This window comes from Schistocerca nitens, chromosome 8 (genome assembly GCF_023898315.1).
Source record: "Schistocerca nitens isolate TAMUIC-IGC-003100 chromosome 8, iqSchNite1.1, whole genome shotgun sequence".
Lineage (NCBI taxonomy): Eukaryota > Metazoa > Arthropoda > Insecta > Orthoptera > Acrididae > Schistocerca > Schistocerca nitens.
In genome coordinates this window covers 445,644,781-445,670,738 of record NC_064621.1, presented here as the reverse complement: position 1 = coordinate 445,670,738, position 25,958 = coordinate 445,644,781, and the positions used below count along the sequence as shown (strand labels likewise).

General features: G+C 42.9%; 1 protein-coding gene across 3 annotated transcripts in view; it reads right to left on the bottom strand.

Moving 5' to 3' along the window:
* The window catches only part of LOC126198978 (ras association domain-containing protein 10-like), a 1,181,222-nt gene that overhangs the window by 213,824 nt on the left and 941,440 nt on the right, over window positions 1-25,958 (bottom strand). For 2 of the 3 annotated variants that reach the window (XM_049935643.1, XM_049935644.1), the window contains exon 1: window positions 8,113-8,249. The exons of the other annotated variant lie outside the window; for it this stretch is intronic. The gene's annotated coding sequence lies outside the window, so the exon portion shown is untranslated. Of the gene's footprint in view, window positions 1-8,112; window positions 8,250-25,958 lie in introns of those variants that run through there. 3 annotated transcript variants of the gene reach the window in all.

Sequence of the window (25,958 nt, the reverse complement as noted above, 5' to 3'; positions counted from 1 at the left end):
AATACAGGGAGCGAAAGGCTATTTACAATTTGTACAGAAACCCGATGTTATTCAATCTGTGTATTGAGCAAGCAGTAAAGGAAACAAAAGAAAAATTCGGAGTAGGTATTAAAATCCATGGAGAAGAAATAAAAACTTTGAGGTTCGCCGATGACATTGTAATTCTGTCGGAGACAGCAAAGGACTTGGAAGAGCAGTTGAACGGAATGAATAGTGTCTTGAAAGGAGGATATAAGATGAACATCAACAAAAGTAAAACGAGGATAATGGAATGTAGTCGAATTAAGTCGGGTGATGCTGAGGGAATTAGATTAGGAAATGAGACACTTAAAGTAGTAAAGGAGTTTTGCTATCTGGGGAACAAAATAACTGATGATGGTCGAAGTAGAGAGGATATAAAATGTAGACTGGCAATGGCAAGGAAAGCATTTCTGAAGAAGAGAAATTTGTTAACATCGAGTATAGATTTAAGTGTCAGGAAGTCATTTCTGAAAGTATTTGTATGGAGTGTAGCCTTGTATGGAAGTGAAACATAGTTTGGACAAGAAGAAAATAGAAGCTTTCGAAATGTGGTGCTACAGAAGAATGCTGAAGATTAGATGGGTAGATCACATAACTAGTGAGGAAGTATTGAATAGGATTGGGGAGAAGAGAAGTTTGTGGCACAGCTTGACCAGAAGAGGGGATCGGTTGGTAGGACATGTTCTGAGGCATCAAGGGATCACAAATTTAGTATTGGAGGGCAGCGTGGAGGGTAAAAATCGTAGATGGAGACCAAGAGATGAATACACTAAGCAGATTCAGAAGGATGTAGGTTGCAGTAGGTACTGGGAGATGAAGAAGCTTGCACAGAATAGAGTAGCATGGAGAGCTGCATCAAACCAGTCTCAGGACTGAAGACCAAAACAACAACAACAGGCACTGGGTGTTGTGTGTTGTCTTCGTCATTTCATCCCCATCCGTCGCGCAGGTCGCCCAATGTGGCGTCGAATGTAATAAGACCTGCACCATGACGGCCGGACTTGCCCCGTAAGGGCCCCCCCCCCCCCCCCCGGCCAATGACGCCAAACTCTCATTTCCATTTCCATTCCTTTTGACAGTTCCAGTCGATTGCGTATAGGGATGAAGTACGGTGGGTACTGTATGTACACTGAGACAGCAGAATATGAAAGCGAAGTCTCATAAGTCTTTTATGCCATATGTATCCAAGTCTGCAATATGTAGCCACTCTGTTATTTATCATAAGTGCAATAACGAACATTAAGTATGGAAGGTCAACGCACTTCTACCGACGCAAGTATGCCGTTTTCCCCAATGTTTCCATCTTTTCATTTGCTAGATAAACATTTCCCAGATGGAAGCAGCATCCGGGAAGCCTCCAATCACCGACACGAGGTTCAGCGCTGCTTCCGTTCGGCTCGTTAAGTATAATTAAGTAATTTCTTTGTTTCACTGTATTGATGTCGGCCATTTTTATTCACCCTTATATCTACGTCTTCTTACAATGTACCATGAAGCACTCTAAAATTACGAGGTGCTTTAATGGTTCTGTGTAATCTTTTATCTGCATCGGGAAGTAATTCAGTATGCGTTACCTCATATAAATTTCGAGTTTTGTGAATGAACAAGAGGCTTAATCTTGGCATCCCGATTAACATTCGAGAGGAAGCAACCAATCACTATTGCTCTTTCCCCCACAATTAACAATATCTGGAAAGCTGTGCGCGGTCGTTCCCTTACAACAACACGGCATAAAAATATATGAGGTTGACGTTATCTTGTGCTTTGTACATCACATACCTAATGCGCTACTACAGGTCAACGGTCCTTGCTACAGAGCATGGACCTTAAATCCAACGACAAAATTTCAGTGGTTGTTGAGTGATATTTGCCGAGTCTTTTGGTATCTGGGAAACCTGATCTCCGGTTACAAAACACTTCTAGTCTTTTATATATATGCACTCGTAGCTTCTGCTGTCAGCGTTGAATCATGAAAGTGAGTATTTATTTCAAAAATAAAAACGACCTAGGCAGGACAATGACTTCCCACAGGAAAGTAGAGAATTTCAGTTGATTTATTACCCCCATTTATATCTGCGTCTGTACTGCGCTGAAAACATCTGTAAAGAATGGAAATGCCGACGGTAAGAACTGTGTGTCTTGGAAACTGACTTGCTTAGTCTACTTACGGTACTTGTTTGTGCCAACAGGAATGCCCACGTCACCATTCGTTCACAAGTTTCTTTCCAGTACTCGGTTCTGTCTCAGCTTTGTTTTGCCGGCAGTATTAGTTGTATTTTAACAGTGATACAAACGAGAGTGGGTAGGTTTGCTGGTGAAGGGTTGGCCTTTGTTCACCAAGTGTATGGGTTCAATGAATGGAATGGAAAAGTGGCACCATGACGTGCTGAGCTGTTACCGCAGTGACGGCAACACATTACAGTGCCTTTGCATGCGTCAGAGGGTTGTTGCAGTACTCTGTGTTTCGTACTGTACGTTTCCGTAACTCCTTATTATAGGCTTTTTCACTGTTGTGAAAGTACTTTTCCAGATACGTAGGTAACTGGTATAACTTAAAAAACGGCAGTCGATCCACCTTTCGTGTCATTTTGTGGTTTTAGAATTTCGTGGGTTTCTTTTTTTTGTTTTTTTATTAAGTCGGCGGAGCATCTTTTCTTTATCCATATTTTCTCATATTCTTACATGCCAGGGATGGAGATTACATAGGGAGTCGAAACTGAGTGTATTTTATTATTTGTACTACGAGGAGAGTTCAATAAGTAATAAAACACACTCTTTTCTCGATTGGAAAATGCGGAATTTTTGTGAGTTACCGTGGAATATTCCCGCTTCAGCGTCAATAGTTTCGTGAAGTTCTGATAGCTGGCGTCGTTGTATGTAGCCTTCAAAATGGCATCTGAACGGAGGTTCGTTCCAAGCAGAGAGCTGTCATTGAGTTTCTTTTGGCGAAAACCCAGAGCATCGCAGATGTTGGTAGGTGCTTGCAGAGTGTCTACGGAGACCTGGCAGTGAAAAAAAGCAAGGTGAGTCGTTGGGCGAAACGTCTGTCATCATCGCAACAAGGTTGCGCAAACCTGTCCCAAGTCCCGCGTGCCGGATTGCCGCACACAGCTGTGTCTCTTGCTATGTTGGAACGTGCGAACACTCTCATTTGAGATGATCGACGGATCACAATCAAACACCTTGGTGCTCAACTGAACGTTGGTAGTGCTGACACATTCGTCCACCAGTTGGGGTACCCAAAGGTGTGAGTCCGTTGGGTTCCTCGCCACCTAACACAAGACCATTAAGAGCAATGTGCGGAATGGCTTGCGCTTCACGAGGCCGACCGGACAACTTTTGTCGAATATCATCAAAGGCGATGTAACATGGGTTCATCGCTTCGAAATACAAACAAAACGGCAATCAATGGGGTGGCGCCACACCACCTCTGCTCCGAAAAAAAGTTCGAAGTCACACACTCAGGCGGTAAAGTCATTCGACGGTCTTGTGGGTCTCTAAAGGGATTATTCTGTTTGATGTTGTCACTCATGGTGCAACAAACAACTCTGAAGTATATTGTGCTGCACTCAGACAATTGAAAAAACGAACTCATCCTGTTCATCGCCAAAAAAATGCGGACCACCTTCTCCATCTCCGTGACGCAGCTGTGCGCTCCCGGTCAGCACGCGGGAATTGGGACAGGTTTGGCGACCTTGTTGCGATGATGAAAGTCGTTTCACCCAACGACTCACCTTGCTTTTGTTCACTGACAGGTCTCCGTAGACATTCTGCAAGCGCCTATGAATATCTGCGCTGCCCTGGTTTTGCGCCAAAAGAAACTCGATGACTCCTCTCTGCTTGGAAAGCACAATTCTGCGCAGCCGAGAGGAGCACAAAAAACTTCATTCGACTGTTCTTCCTCATCCAACGTACAGCCCAGATCTCGGCCGTTCCGACTTCCATCTGTTTGGCCCAATGAAGGAAGCCCTCCACGGGAAGCATGACGTAAGTGTTGGGGAGTTATTTGATGCTGCAAGTCGTTGGCTCCGACGTAGAACAGTAGAGCGGTACCATGCCGGCGTCAGAGCCCTCCCAGTAAAGCGGCGTAAGGCTGTTGCGGTCAACGGAGATTATGTTGAAAGACAGGGATTTGCAGCGAAAACAATGGGGAATAACATAGTGTTTTTGAATACTGAATAAAACCAACCTCCTTTCAGAAAAAAATGTGCTCCTTAGTTGTTGAACGCCCCTAGTGATTTGATATTCAGCACATCATGTACCAGTATCCAGCTGACCTGTCCTAAACGTGGATGATTGTTGGATTGATTGGAGTGTATGAAGTTACGCGTGGAACTGGGTAACTTCAGATGGATTTTCTTCTTCCAGATTTGCGGCAGAGGCTGCAACTGAAATTTCAAAGCTAGGTCGAAGATTCACTCTGGCGGGTGTGGGAGCATTATCTGCGCGGATTTTCGTACCGGGGACTCTTGCGATTGGCTCACGCAGACTGCACCACAGGGACGCTTTTGTTCACATTTTTAGAAGAATAGATGGAAAATTTTGAGAACTCACGTTCACGCAAGAGTCGTCCAATACATTAGTTCGTCTCATAGATGTCTTACGAAATAACCTTGACGGTAAAAATCAGAGAAATTAAAACTTACACATTTACCGGTCGTTTCTTTTCCTACATATCAACATCAAATGTTCAAATGTGTGTGAATTCCTAAGGAACCAAACTGCTGAGGTCATCGGTGCCTAGACTTACACACTACTTGACTTAAATTAATTTAAGTTACGTTATGAACAACGACACACATCCATGCCCGAGAGAGGACTCGAACCTCCGCTGGGAGAGACTGCGCAATACATGACATGACGCCTCAAACATATCAGCATCGAATGGGACAGAGGCGCAAGGAGGTGGTGGAGATTTGCGGTCACGCATCGTTCTTGCGATGGTCTGCCACCCAAGTTTTCAGCTCTTTCTTGTCGGTGATTAGCTGATAATTTATTTCCCTTACTTTCTCCATTTTGAATCCCTGAACCAATAGTCAGTACACCTCTTTATACGGTGTAGGTCAGGTGTAACAATTATCCCTAAGCGCCGTCCTACATATTGTTCAGCAGGTTCCAGAGGTAAAAAGGAAACGCGCTGGATCCTACGTTAGATTTGAATAACCCACATCCTCTACATTCTTGATATGCCTTGTGGAGACCAGATGTACTGGATGAAACCAGACACCATCGACAAAAGTTCAAAGGTAGTTCATCGACTTTTTTCTTTTTTTTTTTGTATCAGGAATCCATAGTCTCTGGGGACTCTTATGTCGTTTCATGTCTTAACCCCATTTATCTTTCTATCTGTACTACACTGAAAAGATCTGCACAACAGTGCCAGTATCAAGGTATATCCTGTGTGTCTTGTTAGGTAACAAACGTGTTCCATTCAGTCACGGTGCTTGCTGTAGACAATAGTAATACCCCCTTTACTCTTCACCCTCAAACTCGCGTTCAGTACTGCCCGCTTCTGTCACAGATTTTATTGCTCCGGCAGTGTTAGTTGTACGTTAACAGTGATACACATCAGGATAGATTGGTTCATCAATGAAGAGTTGCAAATGTTGCGGAAGCAAAATTGCTTTGATGTGGTTGCCATCCTTGTGGGAACAGCTCACCAGGGCAACACTGCACTGTTCGTCCTGATATTCATTGGACCGATATAAGAGTTGCACATCGACAGTCTCTTCATAGAAAACCTAATCACACTGCTGTGTATCACTAGTAACGTGCATCTGACGCTGTCGGAAAAATGGAACCGAGAAGTATTGAATACATGCTTGCAGGTGAAGAGTAAAGTGGTAGTTATTGTCAACAGTAAGCATCGTGAGTTAGTGGCCACCTTAGTTCTCGAACAAGACACACAGCGAATTCCATCGACATTTGCCTTGTTAACCACATTTTTTCAGTGCAAATGAAAAGCCCTATATTTCAGAGAGGATCTAACAGAAGTAGCCGAAGAATTGAAAAAATAAACATCATTCAAAAGCTATGTGGTGCAACGTGGAGAGAGTCGGCATCCACCCTGCATTGTTTTGCTTTGAGTCTTGTCTTCTGAAGCGCAGAATATTGTGCCCAGTTTTGGGTAAACAGTCCGTGTAAAAATGATTGCTAGTATTATAAAAGCAACACGCCGAAGTGAATGCCAGTGCTAAGCCACATCCCATCACGTCAACTAGGTCACATAAATGCTCTTCCGATCGAAGTACAGAAATATCACAGATAATAAAAAATCCACCAATTTATCAAGATGTCGATGATACAAACTATAATCCAGACGACCACCACCACTAACAGGAAGGGTCGCTGTGGGAAAGGAGTTTAGCCTTACTAATAGGTAGACTCAAGAATGAGCTGGACAACAAAATGGTTCAAATGGCTCTGAGCACTATGGGACTTAACATCTGTGGTCATCAGTCCCCTAGAACTTAGAACTACTTAAACCTAACTAACCTAAGGAAATCACACACATCCATGCCCGAGGCAGGATTCGAACCTGCGACCGTAGGAGTCCCGCGGTTCCGGACTGCGCGCCTAGAACCACTAGACCACCGCGGCCGGCAGCTGGACAACAAAATCGTAATGTAGTGTGTATCACACAAAAACCACCGGGATTTGGCGTGTGACTCAAAGCATGGTCAATGGTAAACAGAATTAGAACCCACCATGTCATATGAACGTGTTTTTTACATAATTGAGGTTAGTAGCCGTCCCAATTTTGTGACGCTGGCATAAGACCATAAGACATATGAAAGAAGAATGGCCCACACGATCATATGATGATCCATAGACGAAAAATTACGCAAATACGCTACACGTTGTTTGTAATATACTATGAATACTATATTCTACACTCTACGTATTTTTTTCAATGTATCAGAAATCCATATGATAAATAAATAAATTTCAGTGCAATACAGATACAGCGTTAATTTTGGGTGAGACGTCAAACATACAATTACTCTCTAGTAAGTCCCTTCTACCAATGTACTCAGAAAATATTATTAAACAACGTACGAAATTTTGTTGTTGGCTTCCGTGCTCACTCTGTCTGTATACGTGACATGACCGGACCGTGAAATGCTGACCGATACTTCGTAATTCTGCATTTCCGCAGTTATCTACCACATTTTCTTGACATTACGCTGAAGTGTTGCAGAATAATTTACTTCTTTTGCTCTCCGTACGGTTTTCATTTATTTCTGTTCTTTCGCGATGAGACACCAAAGCCGGAGTTCGGCTTCAGGGGCAAGCAAACTACCCGCGGAGCACGTGACTGGGCGCCGGCGGTTCCTCCGCTGTTATTCAAGTCGCGTACCGGCGGCGGAGCTCTTCCTTCCTCGTCGTGTTTGGGCGGGCACGCTGGAACAGGAAATGACGCAAGCGGTCCGTGACGAGGTTACTGCTAAGAGATCATCTCAAGGAGGGTGTCGTTACGTAAGACTCTACATTCCTCCGTCTCTCAGAGGTCTTATAAAGTGAAGTAACAAGTTTCAGTCTCAAAGACCTGTCACGACTTGTCAATTATATCGTACGACTCGTCAACATCGCTGACAAGACTATTTTAGTTGCTCCGTAAGAGCATTGTGCAAAGAATGCAGATGTCACTTTGTAACTTATTATTTTAAGAAATACAGCAACGTTCCATTTGTTTTATGCAGTTCATGTATGCCAGTTCACGTTTCGACGTTTTATTTATCTTTAATGTGCGTAATACATACTCAATCTTCAGCTGTACAGCGATTAAACATCGACAGCACTTTGAATACTGCAGCTGGTCTGCGAAAATTAACAGTAATGTGTAGCTTCTATATTTCGCGAAATACTGACTTTCAACTCTCATTCTTGTTGTTCCGATTTCCGCTTTTGTAATCGTGGCACAAACACTTTTTTTACTTGTATTTTGCAGAAAAACAACGCATTATTCTCCATGTTGCCGACTGGCATCCTTGTTTACGTCGGAAAATTATATCTATGGTGAAAGTTATATTTTACTTTGAAAGAATTAATATTACATCAATATTATGAAAAGGATAGTTTGCTACTCACCATACAGAGGAGATGTTGAGTTGCAGAAAGACACAACAAAAAGACTGTTACACATTTGAGCTTTTGCCCAGGAGGCCTTCTTCTAAAGTAGGAAACACGCACACATTCACGCAAGCACAACTCACATGACCACTGTCTCTGGCTACTGAAGCTAGACTGCGAGCACTGCACCGGAGGGAAGAGGCAATCCGTGGATGGTGGGGATAAGGAAGAGGCAGGGATGGGGATGGGGAGGGATAGCGGGGGAGGAGTGGGGGAGTTTGTAGTGCTGCTTGTGGGAGCCTGCAGGGCCATGGTAGGGATAGGGTAGGGCAGCTAGTGCAGCCAGGAGGTTTGAGGGGGGAGCGAAAAAGGAGGGAAACACAGGGGAAAAATGCTGGATACTTGTCGGCTTTTTGGTGGACCAGACGGCTGTGTAATTCTCTATGGGAACACAGGAGCGGATAGGGGAGTGAAGGACAGTGTAATCCCACAATCTATTACTACCATCACAGCTTCCCAATCTGATAGATATGTCTTAGTATTTTCTTTCGCTCCGGATATTTTTTTCTTTTTTTCAGGACAAATGCTAGTGCTTGCTCTCTCTTCCATCATAGTCGTCTTAGTGAATGGATAGAATAAATGTTGTGTCTTATGATCTTATTTTAAATAAGCTGAATCAAACATTTATGAATACTTACTTAATTCATTTGTATGATTTAATTATTCCTTGTCCTCATCTGATAATTTTTATCTTTTTCGGTACGTATTTCTTATTGGTCGTTTTAACACGATGATGCAATGGATCGGTCGCCATTAGCACAGTCTTCAGAGCTCACAGCACGTTCCAGAAAACGAACCTATCTTCATTCAGCTGCATCATAACGAAGTCCGATGCCGACTTAAGAGCGTCATTTTCTTGTAACGTTGATTCTGACACGTAGTCACGCATCATCGTGTTAAAAATAGGCCAAAAACAGGCGTTTCGCCGATTTTCGTCGTTCACCTCATCATTATAATCACTATTTCTCTCTTTTGCCTTTTATATTCACTAAAGCCAATATTAAAAGTTACCAAACGGAAAGAGCGATTAAAAAAGATCTTAGCGAAAGTTGAGGCTAGGGGGGGGGTTATGGGAACGTAGGATATATTGCAGGAAAAATTCCCACTTGCGCAATTTAGAAAAGTTAGTGTTGGTAGGAAGGATGCAGATGGCGTAGGCTGTGAAACACGTTGTATTGGATAGCGTATTCAGCAGCTGGGTGATCCTGCAGTCTCTTGGCCAGAGTTTATTGATGGTCATCCATGCAGAAAGATAGTTTGTTGGTTGTCATGTCCATGCAGAAAGCAGCACAATGGTTGCAGCTTAGATCCCATAAGTGCTTTCATAGCTAGCGCTGTATTTGGTAGGATAGGTAATGCCTATGCCAGGGCTGAAGAAGGTGGTGGTGGGAGGATGTATGGGACAGGTCTTACATCTAGGTTTACTGCAGAGATATGAGTCATGAGTCAAGGGGTTGGGAGCAGTTGTGGATTAGAGATGTTCATGGATTTTGCGATGTATTAAAATATGAAATGAAGCTGGAAGCTTAAGATATGTGCTTGAAAATGACTCACAGCTGAAATTGGCCAACCCTACAGAAAACAAAATTAATAGAGCCTAATTGGAACATGTTTTCACTCTCAAAATATATTGTGTAGGTTCGGTGGGCTGCGGAATACCATTGGGGGAGGGGTGGGAAGGGAAATGGGTAAGATATTTCTCATTTCAGGGCACGACGAGAGGTAGTCGAAACGGAGAATGTGGTTCAGATGCTTTGGTCATGGGTAGTATTGAGTCACGAGGGCAGTTCTCCTTCCATTAATAGTGATGAGCAGGGCGCCTTGTGGTAAAGGAACAGGAACGGTGGAGAGTTGGTGGAAAAAATGTTTCATTTCTTTTATATAGGTAGACCTATATCATTGACGTCGGTTTGCAGTAGGGTTTTGGAGCATATACTGTATTCAAACATTATGGATCACCTTGAAGGGAACGATCTATTGATATGTAATCAGCATGGTTTCAGAAAACATCGTTCTTGTGCAACGCATCTAGCTCTTTATTCGCACGAACTAATGGCCGCTATCGACAGGGGATCTCAAGTTGATTCCGTATTTCTAGATTTCCGGAAAGCTTTTGACACCGTTCCTCACAAGCGACTTCTAATCAAGCTGCGGGCCTATGGGGTATCGTGTCAGTTGTGCGACTGGATTCGTGATTTCCTGTCAGGAAGGTCGCAGTTCGTAGTAATAGACGGCAAATCATCGAGTAAAACTGAAGTGATATCAGGTGTTCCCTAGGGAAGCGTCCTGGGACCTCTGCTGTTCCTGATCTATAAAAATGACCTGGGTGACAATCTGAGCAGTTGTCTTAGGTTGTTCGCAGATGATGCTGTAATTTACCGTCTAGTAAGGTCATCCGAAGACCAGTATCAGTTGCAAAGCGATTTAGAAAAGATTGCTGTATGGTGTGGCAGATGGCAGTTGACGCTAAATAACGAAAAGTGATCCATATGAGTTCCAAAAGAAATCCGTTGGAATTCGGTTACTCGATAAATGGTACAATTCTCAAGGCTGTCAATTCAACTACGTACCTGGGTGTTAAAATTACGAACAACTTCAGTTGGAAACACCACATAGATAATATTGTGGGGAAGGCGAGCCAAAGGTTGCGTTTCATTGGCAGGACACTTAGAAGATGCAACAAGTCCACTAAAGAGACAGCTTACACTACACTCGTTCGTCCTCTGTTAGAATATTGCTGCGCGGTGTGGGATCCTTACCAGGTGGGATTGACGGAGGACATCGAAAGGGTGCAAAAAAGGGCAGCTCGTTTTGTATTATCACGTAATAGGGGAGAGAGTGTGGCAGATATGATACGCGAGTTGGGATGGAAGTCATTAAAGCAAAGACGTTTTTCGTCGCGGCGAGATCTATTCACAAAATTTCAGTCACCAACTTTCTCTTCCGAATGCGAAAATATTTTGTTGAGCCCAACCGACATAGGTAAGAATGATCATCAAAATAAAATAAGAGAAATCAGAGCTCGAACAGAAAGGTTTAGGTGTTCGTTTTTCCCGCGTGCTGTTCGGGAGTGGAATGGTAGGGAGATAGTATGATTGTGGTTCGATGAACCCTCTGCCAAGCACTTAAATGTGAATTGCAGAGTAATCATGTAGATGTAGATGTAGGTTAAGGGTTGTCGGCTGAAGGTGTTGGTCTGTGAGAGCACACATTCTCTCAACGGGGACACAGTAACCCACCACATTAGAGCAGGATCTGATGAGACCTTCACAGACCGAAATTATTCCCCGAACCTCCTATAGAAAATGATCTCGTGTGCCTTTTCTCTTCACTCACCTACCGCCTACCACGTTCCAACTGGAGCACTCCCGTCGTGGCTGACTACCACCCATTAGAGTACCCTAGGTTCACATTACTTTGGGTGTTAGGTGGTCTGAAGTCTGTTGAGTGGGTGGATTGGTTGGTTGCTTGATTTAGGGGGAGAAGACCAAACAGCGAGGTCTTCAATCCCATCGGATTAGGGAAGGATAGGAAAGCAAGTTGGCCGTGCTCTTTCAAAGGCATTTGCCTGAAGTGATTTAGGGAAATCATGGAAAACCTAAATCAGGATGGCCGGACGTGTGCTTTAACCGTCATTCTCCCCAGTGCGAGTCCAGTGTTCAAACCACCGCGCCACCTCGCTCGGACCGTTGTTCGAGCAGTACTTTAGTTTCAGTTGTGTATTTTTTGCACTGTAAATTACTCGCAACTCTGAATATTTATTACGGCGTCTTAATAATTATACTAATAACTTCACTTTCGTGTTTACTGCTATTGCGCTGTTTGTAGCGTACGAATAGTTCACTTCATTCTCCAACACATCGAATTAATGGAAGCCGGCTACTCAGAAATGATTTCTGCGATCGTTCAGCGTATGTAAGTAGTCTCAGAGCCAGAGATAGCTGCACTAAAATATTTCTACATCGCGGAGTACCATCTTGTAAGATGTTCGGTCTACTTTTCCAGTATCTTAGAGACACAATTTCTCTGGCATCCCAATAAGTAAACGTTGGACCTGCTCGTTCAGTCCGGACGCCACAGATGAAGCGTTAGCTTGAAACTGCATTACCACACAATTGAATGTAGACCACTTAACGCACAAACTGATGTGCACCAAAAAAAGTACATTAAAATACATTGCTGACCGAGCGCTAGAGTTACAACTGTGTTCAGATTCACAAACGTTGCTCAGCCCCTCCCACGAACAAATGTTCATTACTCTCAAACTGTACATTTCTGGAACCATATTTATTTGGCCTTGTTCTTCTTGTCTCGCTACTACACAATTTTAAATATTCGATGCTAACACGCGGTATAAAATGGCACTCACCTTGTAGGCGACGGACACGAAATACAATTACCGCGAAAGCAGAGTATCGGAATGATCGCACTGGAAGCCTGTATGGTACTTCTGTTAGCTGCCATCTCCACACTCATAAGATCCAGCTGTGAAGCACCGTGGCGACTACTAGGAGAGTTCCCAACTCTAAGACAACTAGTTTCAGGCTTCCAGCTTCATGGCTTACAGCAATCGAGCAGGCACCTAGTCGTAAGCGAGGCGCTCTAAACACAAACATCTCAGCTGCCACAGTGTAAACAGAAATATTGTGCTTGGCGAAATGTTTGACAACACTCGCCTCCGCACCCATTGAGGTCGGTGCCTCGTGCAACAACAACGGCAAGTACGCGGGTCATTAACGAATGGTGGGAGCTACAGATTAATGTGGAGCCACTGTGCAACTACTTAATCACGTCATTTGAAGGTAAAATCAACGATTACAGTCCTCTGACATACGCTTTATTCAGATGATGTACAGTAACTAAAAAAGGCGTTTCTCAAAGAAAACCATGCAGTGGAATAGAAAATTTGACACACTGAATGCTTGGTGAATGATTAAGACGAGTTTAGATTACTACCCATCAAATCTTAATATGCGATTACGCAAATGTAATTATTTTTTGGTACTGGAGCGACCTTTTTTCTTTCATTTTCTTTTTTAATCAAATTAAATGGTTTCACGAAGACGCTGAGTCACGAGCGCTTGGCTCTGGTGTTTCATTATAACATTAGGAAACCTTTTTGAATCATTGGTTTGTCAGAGTTGCTCCTCTAACTGTAAGACGCATTAAAAAAGGAACGAGCCGGGTGCTGTAAAATGAAACCGCTCAAAGGCTCGTAATATCAGATGAACAAGTATGGTCCTTTACCATCGCTTTGGTCCAAAACCTGACGCTTAAGAGACACTGGCACACACTCTCTTTAACCATAGAACGAAAACGTGCGCGCGTCGACCGTCCACTGCCCTCAGTCGTGCCGAAAGCAGTGAAGTGGTAACTTCAAAATGAAAGCGCGTGAGTATGGTGCATTTCCTGACAGCGGAAGGAGTACGGGGAGCGAAAATTCATGATTGCAAAATGAAATAGGCAAGATATCTATACGGTGCAAGCGGCAATTGACCCTAAATAATGAAAAGCGTGAAGTGATCAACATGAGTAACAAAAGGAATATGTTAAATTCCTGTTCCAAAATATAACAAACAAATCTAAAGGCTGACAATTCAACTAAATACTTAGGAATTACGTTTACGGGTAACTTTAAATGAAACGATCACCTAGATAATGTATGGAAAGCTAAACAAAGACTGTTTTACTGGCAGAACATTTACAACATGCAACGGGTCTAGTAAAGGGTCTATCTACATTACGCTTGTTCTTCCCCTGCTACAGTACTGCTATACCGTAAGGGATCCTTAACGAACGGGATTGAAGGAAGACTTCAAAAAAGTTAAAGAAGGCCACCTCATTTTGTTTCATTACGAATAGGGGAGACGGTGTCACGGATATGATACGTGAGTTGGCGTGACAATCATCAAAACAAAGGTGTTTTTCATTGCGGCGAGATGCTTTCACGAAATTTCAATCTCCAGCGTTCTTTTCCAAATCCAAAAACGTTTTGACAAGATCCACTTGAGAAGATTTGATCATTGTAATAAAGCAACAGAAACAGTAGCAATGCCAGAAAACAGTATCGATTTGTAAAAGGACCTATGAGTGTGCAGGCTCTGGCAGTTAAACCTGAAGGCATATACAGGAAAAGAAGTCCACTAGCGTACAACTACACTACTGATGACAAACTGCTGGGAACAGTAACGACAACAAAACAACTTGCAGCATTTATCCGGAGCGACGTTAGAGTGGAATGACCACTAAAAAAATAGCAGGAAAAGCAGATGTCAAACTGAGATTTACAGGAAGACTCTTTAAGAGCGCATAGATTCCAAATTAGCCGCTATAGCAGGGGTGTCCAACATTTTTGCTTATCTGGGCCACATTTGAAGAAGGCGAACATTTTTGGCCAGACATAGTATACTAGACACCAACAATAGCCGCCGAGCAAGAAAAAAATTTGCGTTAGTTTCCCCGCGCGCTGTTCGAGAGTGGAACGGCAGTGAAATTGTGTGAACTGCAGGGTATTAATGTAGATGTAGGTGTAGATGAAAGAAACGCATAAGTGTACCGGGAGCACTGGAAGGTTTAAGGTGTAGAATAAGCCATTCAGGGAAGGACGAATGTTACAAATGCTGTTGACCGATGATGCGCTGTCTAGTACGCGACACCGAATAACCAGTCCCACTGTTCAGAAGATGGCGTTGTGGTAGCAGCCATTGTCGCAGAAGTCGGACTGAGCGTTGGAAGTGTTCAGGCAATAAGCAAGAATAGATTGACACTCCGCAAATTGGTCGTCCAGTGGGTGCCTCACAGCCTCCAACAAGCACGGGAAGCATGCCAATGGGACTCTCTTTTGAACATCTGCAGTGCCATGTCAAGAAAGGGAATGAATTCTTAGAGTGAGTGGTCGAGGAGACGAGATATGGTACCTTCACTTCGAACCCGTGTGAAAACTGTGATCACCAGATGAAACGCGCAGCGTCGTCGACACCCAAAACGCGCTACTCCCTTTTGCTCTTCTTTCCGTTGTTTCCATCACGGCTGAGCGCAGTCAGTGCGCACGCGCGATCGCTCTCTCGTCACGTGGGTGTCCGGCTGTATCCCTGTCGCCCAGGGGCGTCCAACTCGCGGCCTGTGGGCCACATGCGACTTAAGGCAAGTATCAACGCGGCCCAAGATATGAGCATCTATCACACGATCGATGAAAAAGAAAATCCGTTTATGTAAAGTTATGATAAATTAAATATTTTCAATTTTACATTGCTGCCACAAGATGCTATTCTTTCACTGGTCCATCCTGTTTTGTCTCTTTCTTTCTCTCTCTCTCTGTCTTTTTATTTGCTCGGCTGTTATTGTTGGATTGAAGTATAACATGTGTGGCCCAAAAATAATCACCTTCTTCAAATGTGGCCCTGGTAAGCAAAAATGTTGGACACCCCTGCTATAGCGGCTAATTTGGAGCCTAAGAGCTCTTGTGGTGACAGCTAAGAATAACGTCGCGGTCCTTTTAGCAGTCTTAATTTTACAGCCTACGGCTTGTTTCTTTTTGAATGCATCTTGTACCACTTCATCGTAGCTAACAGGAAGGCATGACGGTTTGTCGACTGAGCAATGTAGAATGTCATCAAACTAATTTTTAGAAAGGATAACACTTCATGCTTGGAATATTAACACATTTATTTTGTTTTCACTATCGCGACTTCGGCATACAGCCCTATTTTCAAGTGATTACTTTTTTAGTATGTTAATGAGTGCTCCTTTTAAGAGGATACTGTCCACGTGTCATTCATGTTTAAACATCCCGTGTGTATAATATAGCAGGTGTCTTCGTCATTAAAAAACTAAAAATAACGATATAAAAAAAGCTGGACCTCATGTAATAGTTGTTATCAAATCCATGCTATCTGGACACATAATTTAAGACTGCGTCCACTAAGTGTGAATAAAGGATTACAGGAGTCAAAGTTCCCATAATCAGGTTTCCGGTACTTTTATTACATCATTAACTTTTAATGACGAGGTATAACCGCGCGCAAGATAATGCGAAAAGCTTTGACTCTTAGCCGGCCGAAGTGGCCGTGCGGTTAAAGGCGCTGCAGTCTGGAACCGCAAGACCGCTACGGTCGCAGGTTCGAATCCTGCCTCGAGCATGGATGTTTGTGATGTCCTTAGGTTAGTTAGGTTTAACTAGTTCTAAGTTCTAGGGGACTAATGACCTCAGCAGTTGAGTCCCATAGTGCTCAGAGCCTTTGACTCTTGAAAAGCGTTGTCGTGTATAAATGTCTTTCACAATTCCCGAACATTACTGTTACACCAAACGTAATTAAGGCCGGCAGGTTTCCGAACCTGTTCACAGACAACGCAGCTGTAAGCAGGCGATTGCAGCAGTGGAGTGCTGTTGCGAAATGCGAGGGGAAGTTCAGAATAAAACGCTTCCGTGATAGGTGGCACACGACTCACAAAATAAACAAACAATAGGCGTAAACAGAAGAAAAGATGCTACATTATTTGAATACACTGTCAGGCACCAATCACTGGCAACACAACTGATAACCCCCCCCCCCCTTCACCTTTCATAGTTCCCCTGTGAATGGCGCGCAGTAATAACGGTTGTCGGAAGCCCCCATACGAGGTATAATATCAGGAATTTTCTTGTCGTAGCCATTTCGGGAGAAGTATATGGGAGGAAGTAATGTGTTGCACGACTCTCCCCGGAAAATACTATCTCTGTGTGATGCACTATGCTTGCGTTGTAGCGTCTGCCACTGAAGTTTGCTGAGTGTATCTGTAAAGCTCCCACCCCGACTAAACGGTCCCATTAAGATACGCACCGCTTTTCGTTGCATTTTGTCTATTTCGTCTATCAGTCCTACTCGGCAATGATCTCAGGTTGACGATCAATATTCAAGAATCGGTCGAACAAGAGCCTCGTAAGCCACTTCTTCAGTCGATGAATTGCAAATCTTTAAGATTCTTCCCGTGAATTTCAGTCTGTCATCTGCTTTGTTTTACGAGGTCATTTCACTTAAGGTCGCTCCGCATAGACAGTGCTAGATATTTTATTGTGGTTACTATTTCTAGCAATTTGTCATCAGTAGTGTAGTTGTACTCTAGTGGACTTCTTTCCCTGTGCATGCGCAGTATATTACACTTATTTAGGTTCAGGTTCAACTGTCAGGGCCTGCACACTCACCGGTCTTCTGTAGGTCCTTCCGCAAATCGATACTGTCTTCTAGCGTTGCTATTGTCAAACTTCATCATATGCGAACATCCTTCCATTTTTGGATGTGCTGGCACGGCGTAAAGATGATGGCACCTTGGGACACGTGGTTTATCGAAAACCGACCCATACGGATTTATATTTACGCGCAAATAGCTGCCACCATCCTTCACAGACGATGAGTGTACTCAGAACTTTTGTACACAGAGCACATGTCATTGCTGACGAAAGCAGTCTGGAGGACGAGCTTTTCCACCTGAGAAGAGTTTTTGAAACCAACGGGTACTCACAACAGCAGATACATAAGGCGCTACAAATGAAACCAACTGTGGGTATAAGAAAATCAGAAGAAGACCTGCCATACGTGGAAAGCCTATCGTCAAAAATAGGACGGATCCTCAGTAAGCATGAAGTGAAAGTGATTTTTCACCCTCCACCAAAGACAGCAGCACTCGTGGGTTCCGTTAAAGACGATTTGGTGCTTCGGAAGTCTGTGGTTTAGAAGATCCCCTGTGAGTGGGGCCGTTCATACATCGGACAGACGACAGGTACTCTCCAGGAGAGATGCACAGAGCACCACAGGTACACCCGGGTCTTACAGTCTAGTGGGCAATATGGTGTACGATAACGTCGAAATTTTAGCCTAGATTTGATCCTTCTGGGACTCAGTAGTGAAGGAAGCAATTGAAATTCGCTTGGAGACGAATTTAATTAATAGAGACAGCGGCTTCAGCTTTGACAAATCTTGTAATGGAATCACAAAGACGTCGCGACGGTGCAGTTGGCAGTGACACATCGATATCACCGTGAGGATCGACTGCGCAGCCATAGATCTATTTCTATTCATATGCCGTACGTCTTTGCCGCCGATTAACGTCTCTGGCGCCTTGTGTATCTGTGGCCGCATGCTCAGTGATTCAGTCCACGGCTTAAAAGGACGGAGCAAGTGCTGGAGCGTCAGTCACCTCGGCTCAATCTGAAGATGGCTGGACGGTATTCAACCGAAATATTAGAAGAAGAAGTCAAATTTATGCGACTGCACGTCCGAAATTTTATGGATCAGCCTTAAAAAGTTTCCGGCGCATTCACCTGTATAAATTGTAAACTGTAACGGATCTATCACAGTTCCTCGTATATCTTCGAAATTACCTTCACATCTGTCGATTTTGTTCCGTTAAGAGCGACATAATGAGTTCCATCTGTAAGAAACTCTTGCACCCAGTCGCACATACGTTCCGATACTCGGTACGCTAGTATTTTTTCCACTAAATGGCAGCGGAATCCATGTTGACTTTTGTAGACGAGATTTTCGTTCTTCAAAAATTTCATAACAGTTTAGTATAAAAACATATTCCATATTTCTACAGTAATTATGAGCATCTGTCCTACGACTGTTCTTTAAAATGGAGTGATCTGCGCTTTTCTTCCAGTCGCTAGGTACCCTTCGTTGCTCCGCGACCATCAATAAACTGCTGTTAGAAGATGCGGAGCAATTTCTTTAGTATAACCTCTGTAGACTCTTGCAGGTATCACACCTGGTCTTGATGCCTTCCACTACAAAGTGATTGTAGTTATTTAACGGTGTTTCGGACTTCTAAAAAAGTTATAAAAGGAAAAAAACAACATTTTTCGCTAGGCCGACCCACAATGACAAGTCGCTCGAAATCAAACTCTGTAATTAAGCTACATATTTAATCCCGAAGCTCTATTTCCGGCTTCGTAATAGATTTTGTAACATCGACAACCTTTATGAGAATATTAAGCACTCGCCTTGATCACGATTTATTTATCAGGGTGACCGGTTTCGACCACTACTGTGGTCATTTTTAGACCTACAAGTTGTATACAAAGCTTTAATTAGAGGGCTACATACGTTAAAGAAAACACATAAAGTTATAAAGCTATGAAACGATGAATTACCATTGAGTAGGAACCTCTTTCTGTTGGAGAATCACTACTGGAGAAACCAGTGCACGTGTTCTTCGTTAGAAAGAAGCCTGCTGCCACATCTTTGCACTGTCGTTTGTCCTCACCATGGCAACCACTAGTTCGCCTATCGACTTTACAACAACTTCAGTGGAAAGAAGCCAGCTGCCTCATCTTTGGAACGGCGTCCAACTTCACCATGGCAACCAGTGGTTCCAAATGGTTCACTAACAGGCCTTGAGAGGGCAACCCATGTACTGCCAAACCGAAGTTCATTTAAGCTACATATTTAAATATTTTTAACGCTTCTTAATTGACAATAGCTGTTTAATAAGCTAAGTTTAGTGTGTATTTATTTTTAATTCTTGACAATGTTCTTTTAACTAAGAAATTTTAAACTGTTATTCGACTTATAACTCATTGGTTAGTACTGACATCATGCCGTCAGAAGTGGGCGGAGCCTCCTTTATATATAGTAAGACGTGCACTGGTTTCTCAAGTAGTGATTCTCCAACAGAAAGAGGTTCCTACTCAATGGTAATTCATCGTTTTATAGCTTTATAACTTTATGTACGAGGTGTGGCTAGAAAAAAACCGGACTAGTACTGGTGAAACAATAAAACGAATGCAATAAGGCTGAAAGTCGCGTGGCCTGTCACGTGACTCTCGCTCCGCCTACTGCTCGAGTTTCATCTGCCTCCTGCACTCAGTCTGCCCGTGGCGTCTGTTTTAAGTAGTTGACGATTTGCCTGTGCGTCGGAAAATGTTGAGTGTACAGAAAGAACAGCGTGTTAACATCAAATTTTGTTTCAAGCTAGGAAAATCTGCAAGTGAAACGTTTGTAATGTTACAACAAGTGTACGGCGATGATTTTTTATCAGTTTTTGCTGACAATGGTCTGCCAGTGCGAGTGTCATCACTGGTGTCTTCGCGGCCATCTTTAAATCGTTTAAACCACTCAAACACTTGTGTTCGCGATAAACAATCATCGCCGTACACTTGTTGTAACATTACAAACGTTTCACTTGCAGATTTTCCTAGTTTGAAACAAAATTTGATGTTAACACGCTGTTCTTTCTGTACACTCAACATTTTCCGACGCACAGACAAAACGTCAACTACTTAAAACAGACGCCACGGGCAGACTGAGTGCAGGAGGCAGATGAAACTCGAGCAGTAGGCGGAGCGAGAGTCACGTGACAGGCCACGCGACTTTCAGCCTTATTGCATTCGTTTTATTGTTTCACCAGTACTAGTCCGGTTTTTTTCTAGCCACACCACGTATTTTCTTTAATGTATGTAGCCCTCTAATTAAAGCTTTGTATACAACTTGTAGGTCTGAAGATGACCACAGTAGTGGTCGAAACCGGTCACCTTGATAAATAAATCGTGATCAAGACTGTTTTTAATAATAAACTCTCTTGTTTTACTGGTATCAGTTTTCATTTGATCAACTACATAGTTATGAGCCTTTCCAGGGAAGTCGCATGAAAACTTGTCCGCCTCCCATGTGAATAATAGGAGAGAATCAAAGAGGTTGAGAGGTGATGTTACAGGTGGATGTTTAGAATTAATTCGACTGATGCGGTAAGAAATGCGATTGTTATCTGCGGAAATTATTAACTAGAAGAAGTCAAAGCATGATAGCATACGTGTTGAAATATCAGGGAATAACTAGAGGGAGCCGCAAAAGGCAAAATTTTTGCGGAATGACAGAGTTTTGAATGTACAGTGCTACTCTGCGAGAAGAGCTCTGCACGGAAGAGAAAATGCTATAGTGCAGCATCAAAAAAGTTACGTGACTATTTCCTAGCCACCTTTCTTGATGACAAAGACCAGTTCGTATCAGATTACATGTGATTCATTAAGACAATCTATTCCCCTTTCCTGAACAAGCTTCAGTATCTGTTATAGTACTTTGCCTTATCTCTGTTTCTTTGCTGTTATTACATTACGCTACTTTACTTGTAGCTAACTTACGGCATCTTTCTCCTGTCACTGTGATGTTCCTTTACAGTGACCGAGAAGAGCCATATGTTTCCATTATTGCTATCTATTTTAACAAATTTAATACTATGTTTATCAGTCTATTAATGAACAAAAACAGGAAGAATAGAAAGCAAAGAAAAAGCATTTGTTCTTAACGTCTAGCAAACATGAGCGGCATAGGAATCCCATGGTGTCAAAAGTACCTCTATGGCAATGGTTTCCAACCTTTCTGAAAGTAATTACCCTGAGTGCAAGTCCATATTAGTATCCCCCCACCATTATTAACATTAGCCCCTAATTAAACTTTTGAACCCTTATTTTTAACAACCTTTCTCTACAGAACGATAAAGGAATTCTCAGTGCATTGCGAGTGCCACCCACAACTCCTTCTCACGAAACAAAACTATCTGTTCGCATTGAGAGTAGACATTTGTTACAAAACACACTTTCTCAACACCACTCCTCTCCATAGCGACACTTTTTTCACGCCCATGTTGCATCCTCATTTAAAATCAACCAAGTTAAAAAGGGTGCACTATACTTTGTAAATCATTTGATTGCTGGACTCCTGAATTGGCAGAAAGACTTCTGCTGCCAATGATTTATGTATGACAACTGTCACGAATAATAATAATAATAATAATAATAATAATAATTTTATATAGCTCCTACAGCAATGCAGTAACTATTTCATAGTTTCTGTTGCGTTGTCAATTAGTTCGTTTACGTGTTCGAAGTGATTTTTAAGCAATATCTGTCCATTGTGGTAACTATGTACAACTCGGAGAAGGCATTTTCCAGCGATATTAGCACATGTGATATACAACTTATGTCTCAATCTTGCTGTTATATGTGTATGCTATAAAATTAAAAAAAAAAAATGTGTGTAATGAATAGATTACTTTCATCACGGATGTTGTCTAGGAATTTAAAGATTAGAATATACAAAACTATTATTCTACCAGTTACGCTGCATGGGCGTGAGACTTGGTCTCTCACTGTGCAAGATGAAAAGCCGTTTCGAGTATCTGAAAACAAAATTTTGAGGAAAAGTTTCGGACAAAGAGGGATGACATTAGCGGAGAGTGACGAAAACTGAATAACGAAGAGGTTCACGAACTCTATTCCAGCCCTGACATAATCAATATTATTAAATCACGTAGGCTGCGATGGGCGGGTCACGTAGCTCGAATGGATGAGGGCAGGGCAGCGCGCAGAGTACTGGTAGGGCACTTAGAGGGAAAACGTCCTGTGGGGAGACCGAGGCGTGGATGGGAAAACAATGTGAGGGCTGATTTGAGGAGCCTAGGTATTGAAGGCGAATCGAAGGAAATAGCCCAAGACAGGGACGAATGGAGAAAATACGTTGTTGCGGTAATGGGGTCTCGAGTCCGGTATGACCAGTGAGAAAGAAAGAAAGAAAGAAATGGTCGGACTGTGTGAGGGAGAAGATATTCAAATATTCATTTCACAAGCTATAACCTCCACCACATTACGTCACGCATTAATGCTAGTATTTTAGAAAGATTTAGGCCCCTAATTATTTCGGACCTATGTACTCATTATTACAGTCTTACAATGTAGTGATACAAGTAATGTTCTTTTAAAAATTATACACTTTCGTGACTGAAACACAATCGAATCCTTTGGTTTTTACCCCCCCAGGAAATTTCATTTTACCCCTATGTTGGGGGACATTGCTCTAGAGTCAAGATCAGTCCAAGTGTGTAGACGTTTAAACCATTGAGTCTCATTCCAATCTTCCGAAGGCTCTACGACATTGTTTTGAGGATCTATGGTGCATGCCTCGGTCAAAGTCATTCGTGTATAAATTGACTTCATATTTAAGAGATCTTAGTTTATACGGTACACTTATATGACAATGAAGCATGCGCCGTCGTGAAGCTTCCACTGAAGGCATCATCACTTAGCCCAGTGCGCATGAAGTTCTCAGTATACTCCACAAGTCTGTTCTCCGAGGTTCCGACACAGCGATGCGCATTCCTAAATCAGAGACAATCTGATCCTTTTACTTACTCGTTAATGCAGGGTAAAACATTCTAACAGAATTTGTCCAAGAGAGGATTAAGACGTGTCACCTCAGATTTACGAGGCTATGATGCTAAAACACACTTATTTCATCATTTCTTAAACCGCAGGGTAATGCAGTTCTTTAAAAAGATGCTCCGTGAATCTGCAAAGTTACAGTTGAAAATTTCTTACGACTGAACTACATGACCTAGAATGAGAATGCTGTTTTCTTTCCATCAGCTTTCTGACTGGTTTGATGCGGCCCTCCGGCCGCGGTGGTCTAGCGGTTCTAGGCGCGCAGTCCGGAACCGCGCGACTGCTACGGTCGCAGGTTCGAATCCTGCCTCGGGCATGGATATGTGTTATGTCCTTAGGTTAGTTAGGTTTAAGTAGTTCTAAGTTCTAGGGGACTGATGACCACAGATGTTAAGTCCCATAGTGCTCAGAGGCATTTGAACCATTTTTGATGCGGCCCGCCTCGAATTTCTCTCCTGTGCCAGCCTCCATATCTCAAAGTAGCACTTGTAATCTACGTCCTTAATTATTTTCTGGATGTATTTCAATCTGTTTCTCTCTACAGTTTTGAACCTCCACAGCTCGCTCTAGTACAACAGATGTTATTCCGTGACGTCTTAACAGACGTCCTACAATCTTGTCAATTCTTCTAGTCAGTGCTTTCCATATATTCCTTTCGTCGTCGATTCTGCGGAGAACCTCCTCATTCGTTACCTTATCAGTCCACCTAATTTTCAAAATTCTTTTTCGCACCACATCTCAAATACTGCCATTCTTCTCTCTCCAGGGTTTCCCACAGTCCACGTTTCGCTACCATACAATGCCGAGCTCCAAATGTACAGTCTCAGAAATTTATTCCTCAAATTAAGCCCCATATTTGATACTAGTAGACTTCCCTTGGCCAGGAAAGCCCTTTTTGCTAGTGCTAGTCTGCTTTTTAATGTCCTCCTTGCTCCATCCGCAATGGGTTATATTGCTGCCTATGTAGCAGAATTACTTAACTTCATCTACTTTGTGAACACCAATCCCGATGTTAAGGTTCCCTCTGTTCACGTTTCTACTAGTCTCATTACTTTCGTCTTTCTTCAATTTACTCTCAATCCATTTACTGTACTCATTAAACTGTTCATTCCATTCAGTAAACCGAGCGAGGTGGCCCGTCGTTAGTTCACTAGACTCGCATTCGGAAGGATGACGGTTCAAACCAGCGTCCGACCATCCATATTTAGGTTTTCCGTGATTTCCCTACATTGCTTAAGGTCACGGCTGGTTTCCTTCTCCATCCTTCCCTAATTCGAAGCCGGCCGAAGTGGCCGTGCGGTTAAAGTCTGGAACCGCAAGACCGCTACGGTCGCAGGTTCGAATCCTGCCTCGGGCATGGATGTTTGTGCTGTCCTTAGGTTAGTTAGGTTTAACTGGTTCTAAGTTCTAGGGGACTAATAACCTCAGCAGTTGAGTCCCATAGTGCTCAGAGCCATTTGAACCATTTGAACCTAATTCGAGCTTGCGCTCGGTCTCTAATGACCTCAATGTCGACGAGACGTTAAACACTAATCTCCTCCCTCCTCCTCCTTTCAGAAAATCCTTCAATTTTTCATCTCTTTCATTAAGGATAGCTATGTCATCAGCGAATCTTATCGTTAATATCCTGTCACTTTCCAATTTAATCCTACTCTTGCACCTCTCTTTTATTACCGTCATGGCTGCTTCGACTTACAGATCGGACAGTAGGGGAAAAATTCTACATTCCCGTATTAACACCCTTTTTAATCCAACTTCTTCGTTCTTGGTCTTCCACTCTTATCGCTCCCTCATGGTTCTTGTACGTATTGTGTATTACCTGTCTTACCCATAGCTTACTCCGATTTTCCTCAGCATTTCTAACATCTTGCACCATTTGACAGAGCCGAAAGCTTTTTCCAGGTCGACAAATCCTATGAACATGCACTGATTTTTCTTTAGTCTTGCATCCATTATCAACCAAAATCTCAGAACCGCCTCTCTGGGGCCTTCACCTTTGCTAACACCCAACCTGATCGTCATCTAACATGTGCTCAATTTTCTTTTTCATTCTTCTGTATACTTTACTTGTTACCAACTCGGATGTCTGAGCTATTAAGCTAATTGTGCGGTAATTTTGGCACGTGTCACTTCTTGGAGTCTTCTGAACTGTGTGGAAGTTTTGGCTTCGTGGCACTCGCTTCAGAACTGTTCCAGAGATTCGACAGGCAGCAGACCGCTCCATTAACACCATCAACAGAAGAGGCTCTGCTAACGATATACTACGCCTTCCACATCGCTGGCAACGGGTTCTACACAACGCTGGTGACTACTTTGAAGGACAGTAACAGGGGCAAACATGTAACTCTTTTGTATCGTTTATGAATAAATAGTTGCCGCTAATTAACTTCCAATCCTCGTATATCGCTGGACAAATGACGCTATCTTTTTTCTCTTTCCTGTTCCATTGAAGAGTGGTTCGTGGGAAGGACGAATGTCGGAAAGCCTCCATAAAATAGCGAATTTTTCTGTTTTAGGCGTCGTGGTCATTTCCACATGATATATGTAGGAAGAAGTAAAATTTTGATAGACTGTTTTCGAAACGTTCGGTCTAGGAGAAATAGTTTTGCGTTAC